The sequence below is a fragment of the Rhineura floridana genome, chromosome 8 (genome assembly GCF_030035675.1).
Source record: "Rhineura floridana isolate rRhiFlo1 chromosome 8, rRhiFlo1.hap2, whole genome shotgun sequence".
Taxonomy (NCBI): domain Eukaryota; kingdom Metazoa; phylum Chordata; class Lepidosauria; order Squamata; family Rhineuridae; genus Rhineura; species Rhineura floridana.
In genome coordinates, this window is record NC_084487.1 from 113,313,448 (window position 1) to 113,325,473 (window position 12,026).

General features: G+C 40.5%; 1 protein-coding gene across 23 annotated transcripts in view; it reads right to left on the bottom strand.

Annotated features, from left to right (window-relative positions):
• The window catches only part of MAGI2 (membrane associated guanylate kinase, WW and PDZ domain containing 2), a 1,014,264-nt gene that overhangs the window by 493,858 nt on the left and 508,380 nt on the right, over positions 1 to 12,026 (bottom strand). Inside the window, exon 1 of one of the 23 annotated variants that reach the window (XM_061582127.1) lies at positions 1,049 to 1,116. The exons of the other annotated variants lie outside the window; for them this stretch is intronic. The gene's annotated coding sequence lies outside the window, so the exon portion shown is untranslated. Of the gene's footprint in view, positions 1 to 1,048; positions 1,117 to 12,026 lie in introns of those variants that run through there. 23 annotated transcript variants of the gene reach the window in all.

A 12,026-nucleotide genomic window follows, 5' to 3' on the forward strand; every position in this document is an offset into this window, starting at 1 on the left:
CATCAATTTTAGTATATCTGGACTTAGATATGCCCTTCACAATATATTTATCCATGGTACTTTACCTATACTGTATTACTAAACTATTCTGAGAAAGTAGCCTTTGGGTCAGTAGTCCAGTGGCAAATCCAGAAGTGCAGGGTCCCTTCATGTTAGTCACAATCACGCTCTTCCCACCCTCCTTTCATGCTGCTGGATTGAGAATGACATCCTTGTTAATGCCTTCTTGCACAACAAATGTCCCTAGGAGCCAATAAGCATGAAAAGGAAGAGTATTAGCTACTGAGAAGAGTCTTTTCAATGACTGACTCATCTTTCACTCTGATTGGCTCCAATCAGTAGGAAAGGACAAGGAAGCGTGTTACTCTTTTCAATGGCCAACATACTCTCTTTTCATGCTGATTAGCTCATAGAATCCTGGAGACATAGGGACCCTGCTCCCAAAAAAGTAAGGGGTCTAAGACCCCCTGACACCCTGGTTGACTACACCCCTGCTTTGGATTCTGAGAAACCATCCTAAAGGATTTCATTTGTCTCACCACCAATCTTCTAGCTTTCTGTAAAATTCTTCGGATATTTTGCCCAAGCAGACACTTGCCTTCCCCTCCCCCCCAAATTCATCTAGAAGTTCATTTTAGGTGAAATGTGGTGGCAACTCTGCTTTGCAGTGTAAGATCTAGTACAAGAGACTTCTACCAGCTGAGGCAACAATTGAAACTCTCTCATTTCCCGGCACATGGCCTTTTCAGTTAATACCATCAAAAAAGGATGCCATTTAAAGTGATTTCACAGTGTGAACACATATATCTACAAGAAAGACAGACATTTCTAGCCTAATTTCAAGCTATTACATTTATCAGGTCACTAAATTAGGTTACGCAGAACAGGTCTATTGCTAAGTTGTAGATCATAAATCAAAATGCAATAGGGCATAGTGATTATACATCTTCATTCACAGACTCTCCAGTCTAACTGTTGATACATTATCATATCTTGGCTAAAGACCAACTACACAGAAGATACTGGTAGTGAGTCCTCTGTAACTTACAAGTATTCTGTCAGTTGATTGTTATTCCTACCACTGCCTCATCTACCTGAAGACAATCCTACTTAATATGCGGCTTTCGTTTAGGGCCATTCCATTTGAGCATATTTGCAGAAGAAGCAATTGGGAATCATCTGGAAATGATAAAAAGCAAGTGATTATATGGCAATATGCATTCCATATGCAGTGCTAATAATACACACTCACATCATCTTTAATACTTGGACTCACTTCACTGTAAGAGAAACTACAGTGAGATAAAGTTATCAGAAATTCTCATGACAAATCAGTATGATGAACTATCTCCTTTTCTACCACAAAAGTGAGTGGTTTCCACTGAGTTCTATGGCAGAAAGAAAAAGGGGCTTCAGAGACACAGTTGGAAGACAAACAAGAGCTGGCGAACAACCCAGGCACTGGAGACTCCAAAGTCTGTGGACAGAGAACATGTTTTGCCCTCACTACAACACCCTTCCCAATTGTATTCTTTTTTATTTTAATTAAAAGTTGTACAATGTACAAACACAAGCAATCATACAATGAAGTGCAGGGGCGTCACTACCGGGGTGCAGAGGGTGCAGCCCGCACCCGGGTGTCACCATGAGGGGGGTGACATCCAGAGCCGCCCCTCCCCACGCCGTTGCCCGGCAAGGCTGCTCCAACTCCTCGGAGGCGGGTGGGCGGGCAAGACCAGGAGCAGCGTCAGCAGGGCGAGGGAGGCGCGCCGGCATTCCCAGGCCTTCTCCGGCTGGGTGCCCCTCGGGCGTGCGCCCTCCCAGGGGCATGGACAGGGTGGCTGGCCTCGAGTGCGCCTGCGCACATGCACACACAAGCCCAGTCACTTTGTCCATGCCCCTGGGAGGGCGCTCACCAGAGGTCCGCACCCCCCGCACTCCCGCTAGTGACGCCACTGATGAAGTGAAAAACAAAACAAAAAGTAAAAATAAATCAATAAACCAAAAGTAGTTGCTGAGAATGCAATAAACAAAGGCACTTCTCTTAAAAAGCATAACTATGCCATTATTATGGAGTGTGTGCACACACACAAAAATCACAATATTAAAAGAAAAATGCTGTTACTAAAATCCTAAAACTGTGTTCTCTTCCTGTTTCTCCCATCTTCTCTTCACTCAAGAGAATGCCTAACTCATCTTCAAACATATTCCCCAGCAGGATTTTATTTCTCTGGAGACCATCCTCTTAGCTGTCCCCTGCCTGAAGAATCAGAGGCACTTTAAAGGCAAAAAAGTATTCTAAATAAAAAAATATTCCATCTTGCAATCAGCCCAAACACACTCTTACCTGCAGGCAGCTACCACACAGGGCAAACAAACTGATGCAGGCAAAAAACCACACACATTCTTGCTGGCTAGGAGGGCAGGCTTCCAGGAGGACCAAGCAGAGGGGCTAGTTGAAGTGGTACTATTATCTTACGCCTGACAGTGTGGGATGTGCCTGCTACTGGGCCTTAGCTTGTCATATAATCATAGAATAGTAGAGTAGGAAGAGGCCTGTAACACCATCAAATCCAACCCTCAGTGCAGGCTCTAATCTCCCAACTGCATATTGTATGAGTTGATTGCACTAGTATGTTTCTTGGTGGGAAGGTAACAGGGAGTTGAGAAGATGCTGTCCAAATTTCAGTGGTAGTGGGCAGGGAAAGATATAGCTGGAGTGGAGGGATTGACCACCATCTAGGGCAGAAACCTAGATGTCTGGTCCCTGTCCCTTGCTTTAGGCCTCTCATTCTTCCAGAAATTACTGGTAGCTGAGTTCTCCGCTCTGGTGGTGCTATCACTGAATGCCAGGTCAGTACATAATAAGGCCATATACATCCAAAACTTGATTATGGATGAAGGGGCTGACTTGGCATGTATCACCAAGACTTGGATGGGTGAGCTGGGTGGGCCTGATCTAACTCAGCTGGGCCCATCTGGGTACTCAGTGCAGCACCAGGCTAGACTAGGGGGCCAAGGGGGTACTGCTATTGTTCGCTTCAGAAGAAAATCACCCTGTGCTTTATAAATTATAACAAAGCCTTTGACTGTGTAGATCATGAAAAACTATGGAATGCTTTAAAAGAAATGGGGGTGCCACAGCATTTGATTGTCCTGATGCGTAACCTATACTCTGCACAAGAGGCTACTGTAAAGACAGAATATGGAGAAACTGATTGGTTCCCCATTGGAAAGGGTGTGAGACAGGGGTGTATTTTATCACCCTATTTGTTTAATCTATATGCAGAACATATCATACAGAAAGTAAGATTGGACCAAGATGAAGGAGGTGTGAAAATTGGAGGGAGATATCAATAATTTAAGATATGCAGACGATACCATGCTACTAGCTGAAAGCAGTAATGATTTTAAACAAATGCTGATGAAAGTTAAAGAGGAAAGCACAAAAGCAGGACTGCAGCTGAACGTCAAAAAGACTAACGTAATGACAACACAAGATCTATGTAACTTTATAGTTGATAACAAGGACATTGAACTTGTCAAGGATTATCAATACCTTGACACAGTCATTAACCAAAATGGAGACAATAGTCAAGAAATCAGAAGGCGGCTAGAAAAGGTCCTCAAATGCAAAGATGTATCACTGAACACAAGTCAGGATCATCAGACCATGGTATTCTCGATCTCTATGTATGGATGTGAAGGTTGGACAGTGAAAAAAGTGGATAAGAGAAAAATCAACTCATTTGAAATGTGGTGTTGGAGGATAGCTTTGCGCATACTATGGACTGCAAAAAAGACAAATAATTGGGTGTTAGAACAAATTAAACCAGAACTGTCAGTAGACGCTAAAATGATGAAACTGAGGTTCTCATACTTTGGACACATCATGAGAAGACATGATTCACTAGAAAAGACAATAATGCTGGGGAAAACAGTAGGGAGTAGAAAAAGAGGAAGGCCAAACAAGAGATGGACTGATTCCATGAAGGAAGCCACAGACCTGAACTTATAAGATCTGAACAGGTGGAGGTCACTGATTGATAGGGTCGCCATAAGTCGTAAGAACAACAGGCATTTTTTTTAACTTTTATACTGCAGAATATGAAGGTCAGAGTATGGGGCAAGGACAGTAACAGGATTACTAGTACTCTGTGAACATGGCTTTAATTAATTTCAACAGGTTATGAGAACTCTGACAGAAAAAAGTCCAAAAGGGTCTGGATTTTTCTCTCTCGTTTTACACTTTGAATTCTCGATTCTGTCTGACTGTTTTGTGCATCACCATGAAAATTTAAAGGGTTGTTAAGCAAGCTTTTCTGAGTTCAGGACTATAAGTTTGGTAAGATTTTGTTTTGAAATGAGCTTATGGGAAGCATCAGAATGGCATGGGGGTATTTTCAATTTAACATTGTGGAATGCGAAAAATCCATGCTGACTATAGCATACAGCTACTCTCGTGACTGTATAATACTGAGCCAGACCATTGGTGCATCTATTCTAGTACTGTCTAGTCTGGCTGGAAGCAGCTCCCCAGTGTTTTATACTTCATTCTCTCTGTTTCACCATCTCTGCCTTTCACACACAGAGTTAACACGCACAATGTTTGTTGACATTAGGCAGTCTCCCTTGCTATATTGTTTTAGATGCCTGCTGGCATCTTTTTTTTAGTTTAGCAAATCTACCCTGACATATAATTTAGTCACCTATATTTGTTTTAGAAGTTTCACTGGTCTGGTACATCTGATACTTTAATACCTGGTACATCTTCATTTTAATGATCATTATTTTATGAATATTTTTAATAGTTGTGTGGATTTTAGCTGAATTTTATATACAATTATATAAACTACATAGAAAGGTCTTTGATTAAGCAGCTTACAAATTTTTCTAAATAAATGAATGTGGTACTGCAGCATGCCACAGGAAAGTGCCCAGTGTAGCCAATATTTGACTAGAATAGACCTGAGCTCCTGTGCAGCCAGTTTAAATGCAGAAGCAAGGCAGGACTATTTGGAGTGATGAGGAAACACTTATGTTAAAAATGTTTCGGGTTTTTTTAAAAAAAGGAGTGTGTGCCATTTTGGACAAAATAAAGAAGTTGAAAGGCGCTGCTAGCTCAGCTCTCATCTCTGCCCATCACACATCAGTCAAATGTCCCCCAGCTCTCTGCTTGATCAGGTCTTTATTTATTTTCTAATCCAAGGGAAAGTACATTTCTTCCCTCTTTTGATCTTTTAAACTCCTCTTCTTCCTCTTATTTATTATTTAGCTCTACTATTGCATTCTTTAAAATCAGCCAAGCAGAAGTGTGATGCAGCTTGTGGGAACAATGCTCAGCGACATTTTGTACTGTTGGTAAGTACACACAGCATGCCATCACCCCACACTGTTTATAGTGGCGTACAATGGCATATAAACATTTATGCCGCAACCTAATTCAGAGTTAATTTTGTTTAAGGTCCTTGGTTCTGTGGCCTCAAACACAATTAAGTCTGTGCTGGACTGGGCCTTAAAATGTAATCTAAAATGGATGAATAATGACAAAGGCACCATCTACCTAAAGTGTTCTTGCAGATAAATGTGCTGAGCATACTGTGTGGCTTTTCAGTGAACCTGAAACATCCCTAGAAACAAAGAAGGTTCTGCATATCAAAGATTTTAAGCCCCATTGGTGTCAGTGGGAGAGACTTAAGCATCTACTTTATTCTTTTATTTGAATTGGTGGAACTTACAAGCAGTTAATTTGTTGGATTGCACCCAATATTTTTAAAAGTGCACAAATAGAAACTATTCACATTGTTCATTCCGTTCCTCTCCTTCTTGAAATGGACACTGACAGCATGAAATTCTGAGCAATACATATTTTGCACTCAGTTGCTTTTGTTTCTGGTGTGCTTTCGATTGCCTGGCAGACTAGAAGCTTGAGTTGTTATCTGGCCTTCTCAGTGTTCCTGCAGCAGTTCTCTTATAGAATCTAGGGCATTTGAAAATAATTATGTATTTGTAAAATTTTAAAATTTTCTGGTTTTGGTTTTTAAAATATTACGCTGACAGTTTTTGGTTAAAAGATGAAAAAATGGAAATGGACTGCCTTCAAGTCTTTCCTGACTTATGGCGACCCTATGAATAGGAATTTAATGGTAAGCGGTATTCAGAGGGGGTTTGCCATTCAGAGGGGGTTTACTAGTCCTCCCTAGCTGGCTAGGGCCTGCTCAGCTTGCCATAGCTGCACAAGCCAGCCTCTTCCTTGTCCGCAACTGCCAGCTGGGGAGCAACTGGGCTCCTTGGGACTATGCAGCTTGCCCACAGCTACACGGGTGGCAGGGCACGTAACCCCTGAGCCACTCACTGTGGGGGTGATTTTTAGCTGTCCCTTGACACCCAGAAGACATGAGTGGGGATTTGAACTCGCAGACTCTGGACTCCCAGCCAGGCTCTCCTCCCCACTGTGCTATACCAGCTGTGGTTAAAAGATAGCTATAAATATTTCCTAAAGTACAATGAAGGCTTTCCTCAAATCTTCATTTGCTAATCTTATTTAATATTATAGGGATTACATTTTGGTCAAGAAATATGTTACTTAGTATAGAAAACTAAACACATATTTAGTAGGAAATTACTGTTTATTCTTGGACCTATATCCACAATTTCTTTAAATGCTGGCACACTTTTAGCCAATGCCTTCCTAAACTAGCTTGGACATTTAATGGTGAAGAGGACTAAAGCTGATCTTGCCTATCCTTGTATATGTGTATCAGGTTTTTTTAAATGTTACAATGCTATATCTCAGTGCATACACATTTTTATAAACATTTTAGTCACAGATATATACACTCCATTCATATTATCAATTTTCACAAACACAAAATATTTGCACAACTTGCAACAATAACAGTCTTCATTATCCCGAAGAAGGTGAATCATTTTCTTGAGAGTGGGGGGAACAAAACAGAGTCTTGTAGTACTTAAAAACTAACAAATTTATTATGACTTTCATGGACTAGAGTCTTCTTAATCCAATGCACTTTCTTAGAGACATGACAGCAAGTGTAGTAAAGGCCAAAGAGCCAAAGAGCACATTCCAGTTCACAGATAATCATGTTTAATTTATATGGGAATGAGTCTAAGAAAACAATCCTAACCTGCTTACTTGGAAGTTAGCCCCATAAAATTCAGTGGGATTTAATCCTGTGTAGACATCTATGGGTTTATACTGTAAATCATCATCATCATCATTATCATCATCATTATTATTTACATTTGTATACCGCCCCATAGTCGAAGCTCTCTGGGCGGTTTACAACAATTAAAAAATATCTTACAGTCTCTGTTCTATCATCTTTTTCTCAGTGCTCCTGAACCATGCTTTTGACATTGGAAAAAGTGGAGTGGAAAGATATTTTATGCAGGTATCACACTACATAGGTAGCAGCTAAAGAAATAGTGCAAGAGTACCATGAAGTCATCAACTAATTTTTACAAACACAGGGGATGGAAAATTTTAGCTTCAGGAGAGAAAGGGGAGGTTTATAAAGGAGGAGGAGAAAAAAGTAGAAGATAAGCGAGTGAGGAAATAGGATATTATTAGCTCCAGTTGTATCAAGAGAAGATGAGGCTTTAAATAACTCCTTGGACAACAGACTGCAGGATATTCTGCCTGTTCTGTTTGTGAAGCTTTGCCCTGGACTGACTGGGAAAGGTCCAGGGCACCCTTTCACCTGAAGATCAGTGGACTGATTATCCTCCTTTGCTGAAGGTGCTGTTTCAGCTGCAGTGAGCCATCTCTGAATGGCAATTATATTCCTTGCTGTGGTTGAAGCCTTGTTTTGAATTGTTATATGGAAGCCTCATACTATTTGCTTTGCTTTGTACTTAATAAAATTGAATAGTATCTTTTTCCTTTAGTGGTCTGGATTTCTATTCCTACTTACGTGCTATGTAACACCTGATAAACTCTCACACTGACTCGCTTAATTGCTTGCTGAAATGCCATGTCCAAAATGATACATATCGCTTAGGGAATGACTGTTTGCAAAAGATGCAATATGCACTGTTCATAAACAAACCATCTTTCATGCTCTATCATTAGTAGTAAGAAATCATCATTGGACTGAGAGTCATGTCAGACTACAGTAACCTTTGAAAATACTTCTCTGGACATTTTTGATAAAATTCTTATCTCTTTTTCTATAGCTTCTGACAGGTTATCAGTTGAAGAGAAACCAAACCCCTCTTGCAACAAAACAAGAAGCATGTAACGGTAATAAACTTCTTTCCATTCTCTCTAACTACCTATTTCTCTGTCTGTCTGTACACAACACATACACAGTTAGGTGATTCCTTCATGCATTTGAGACAATAAACAATCTCCCATGAAAATCTATGCCACAATAAATCAGTTATTATTAATTACATTTATACCCCATCTTTCTTTTCATGATAGAAACCCAAGGCAGCTTACATATGGTTCCCAGGCAGTTTCCCATCCAGGCACTGACCAGAACTGACCCTGCTTAGCTTCAGCAGGGAGCTGGCCACATGGCCAAAGACTTCATCTTTGGTTTTGGTTTTACTCTCATCACTACAACACATTGAGGGCTCCTCGCAACCTCTTTATTGAGCATTCATTCTTTGCTTGCACAAAGATTATATGGAGGTTAGATTACATCCAGTTTCTATTGAGCATTCATTCTGATTTTTATTTTATTTTTGGCAGAGAGTTTTAGGACAAAATGCATTTGTTCTGATTTGTTTGTGGAGTGTTTATATCTTTCCTTTAATTATTCCACACTTTTAATACATTTCTCAATTACTTTCCTAACTACACAAGGTCAATTTCTTTTTAAAAAAATGAATTTGTTGTGCTAGGGTAACAGAGCATGTTATCCATTTTAATGGCACAAACCTAAATTTCCTGGTATGAGGCTGAATCCCCACAAAACACTGAGTGTGGAGATGCCCTGATTTTTTGAAAAAGAGATTGTAGAGCAGGATAGACCTGTCCCACTTGTCACGAACAGAGTCCCTTTATGCTCTGTTGCAGTAATGCTGTGGTTCCCAAACTCCCCCCCCACACACACACAGACCACTTGAAAATTGCCAAGGTCTTGGTGGACCACTTAATGATTTTTAAGTGAATATTAAAGATGATAGTTGTGATGTCTCCCGTCTTTAACCACAAATCCACAGACACTCTGTATATCACTTGAATGAAGCTTGCAGTCCACTGGGAACCCCTGCAGGAATGTACACATATCCAATAAGAGTGAATGGCTATTAGCTTGCATTGTTATGCAAGAGATTATCTGTAGTTGTACAGTGATCTTTTCTTTCAGATGTATTCTTCTTTTGGAAAAAAACATTCAGTTTCCAAGGCAGATTATGTCCCATTAGCAGACTCCGATATGGACTGATTTAACCTTTTGTTCTGTTTTAATAGCCGCAGAGCGTTCCTTTTAAACAACTTTCAAGCATGTTAGAAATATATAGAAGGGCATGAATGCTCATGGCGGGACTTGCCCTTCAGTTCTGGGGAAAAAATCTGTTTCTGACTACTTAATGTATTTTTTAATTGACTGTGGCAAAATTAAAAGGCAAAATAATTAAATTGTACACTTTCAGTTTTTACCTCTTGCCCAAAGAAAAACAGAAAAATACTCTGAGCAAAACAATTGTTGGTTAAAGGAACAGTCCTCAGGCACTTTTGAACATTACTTCCATAATTCTGATCCAGAGACATCCTGTGTATTTGGGGAATTTAAGAAACTCCTCTGAAAAAAAATGTTTCTTGAAACTTTTGTTTACTGATAGATGTGCCTGGCAGTGCATAGCCGGGAAATGAAGAGGCAAGACAAGATGAAGTGTGGGTAAATCAAGGGCCATGTTTATTTAAATAAAGCCAATTAAATGCTTGATTGCATAATAAATGATCTGCAGAGACAAGTGCGGGACCTAACTCTTTCCCAATCGGGCGAGGGCACCCTGCCATGGGAAATGTGGTGGTCCAAGCCCAAGCCCCTCTTCTGGACCCCATCCCTGCAGGGTGGTTAGGGAGGCCTTCCTGCTCCAGCCCCCCCTCAGGGCCGCACAACCTTTGAGTGGGTGTTACTGGTTAGCCCCAAAGGTGAGCCTTATCCTGCCAACCAGCCGCACAACCTGGAAGGCAGGCCTCAGAACCCACCAATCACCTTAAAGGGTGCCTAAGGGTGGTCACCAAACCCTATCCTGTGAAATGCCCACACCTATCGGCCAAACATGACCAGATGAACCTATTTACAATATTAAACTACCATGCCAGGCAACAAATTAGCCGAATCACATTAAGCCGGAATAGCCAAATAAGCAAGAGCCAATCAGCCAAATTAGAAGAACAGTACAGGGTAGGCAAAAAACTTCTCAGCAAACAAAGGCTGATGAGCTAAAAAGGCCAGAAAGAGGCTGAGTGGAGGTGGAGCAGGGCTTAAATAGCCACCCTGCGCCACCCCCTATGTGATAGGCATGTGTGGCCATGCCATGCCCAAAAGGGGAGGGGCACTGAAGCCATGCTAGGTCTTCCCCAGCATGACTGCAAAGGCCCACCATTGCCAGAGCTCTTGGGTCTGACAATGGCAGGAATTCTTTCTTAAAAAGGGAGAGGGTAGCACAGACTATTCTGAACCAATCCAAGTCCAGTTGGGACCCCATCGTGACCCAATCTTTTCCCCTCACACCCAGTGAGTCTCCAGAACACATATATGAGGCTACAACAGATCTTTTAGGGTCCTGAGTTCCTTGGTAACAGGAGTGAAAATAGTAGAGACAGCCATGCTGTTGGCAAACTGCTGATTAGTTTAATGGGATTTGTGCAGGAGAGGGTCCCAGTGGATTGCTAAAGTAACTGTAAATAAGCACAATAGGTTGTGTTCATGCAGATTTATGTAATTTTGTTATTTCAAGACCCCACTGACAAAAGGTTTGCTAATCCAAGGGTGGTGCCACTAAATGCAGTGGAAGGCCATATGTGTATATATTTATTGTCTTACCAAGTCTGCTAAATTGAACGTGGGTGATTTTTTTTCTTTTTTAAGTGCATGTGTAAGAGTGTCAATCTGAAATCTGCCCATAACCTTTAGCTATCTTCTTGTGGAACTAGCATGATATTGATTTCCTTTCCAATATTCAACTTGAGGAGAAATTAATATGTATGTTGTAATGGTTGGTCTTGTTTCACCAGTTTGTCTTCTTTTAGAACATCCAAGGTGTCAGACTGAACCAGAAAATCACCATATTATGGTTTTATGACAGCAGAGCCAATGAGGCCCATATATCACTTATATATATATATATATATCACTGATGTGGTTTTAAAACAGTATAAGGGAGTGAAATCTGTGAAAGAACGCTAGGGACATTCGAACCTTCAGCAGTACAAGAAGAACAATGGAAGATAGCAACAGAGCCAACAATAAACCAACTAAAATGAGCTATAAACATTTCTTTTTAATTTACTTGTAGAAGAATTCTCTTATACTGAATATAGGTAAATGCAGTGTTTTTTCTTCTTCCAGTGGGTCCAGTTTTGTTGCTTTCCCCACATTCATATGTCTGTGCAAATCAAATTATGAACTTTGTTTAAAGTCCAGTAAAAAACAAATCAGTTATCAAAGGACACTAACGTATAGACATACATATTGTATGTTCATTTATAATTTAGATATATATAAAAATTATTATGGCCCTGGGTTGTGCTATATATATTAATTTTAAAAGGGAAAATATACTTTTGTGCCCCAGTGCCCTCTATCCTTTAATTTTGTTTTCTCCTCTGATTTCATATTTAAAACACACACACACACACAGAGTAGCTCTAATGTAGATGCTCTGTGATCATCCATCTCCATGTGCAGTTGAATGAAACATGATGCTTCCCTGGCACTGAAATAAATGGGGATGCTGTTTTTCACATTGAATTCTATGTGTGCATTCAATGACTTCAGAGCAACTCCCCTATGAGGAGAGGTTGCAGCATTTGGGGCTTCTTA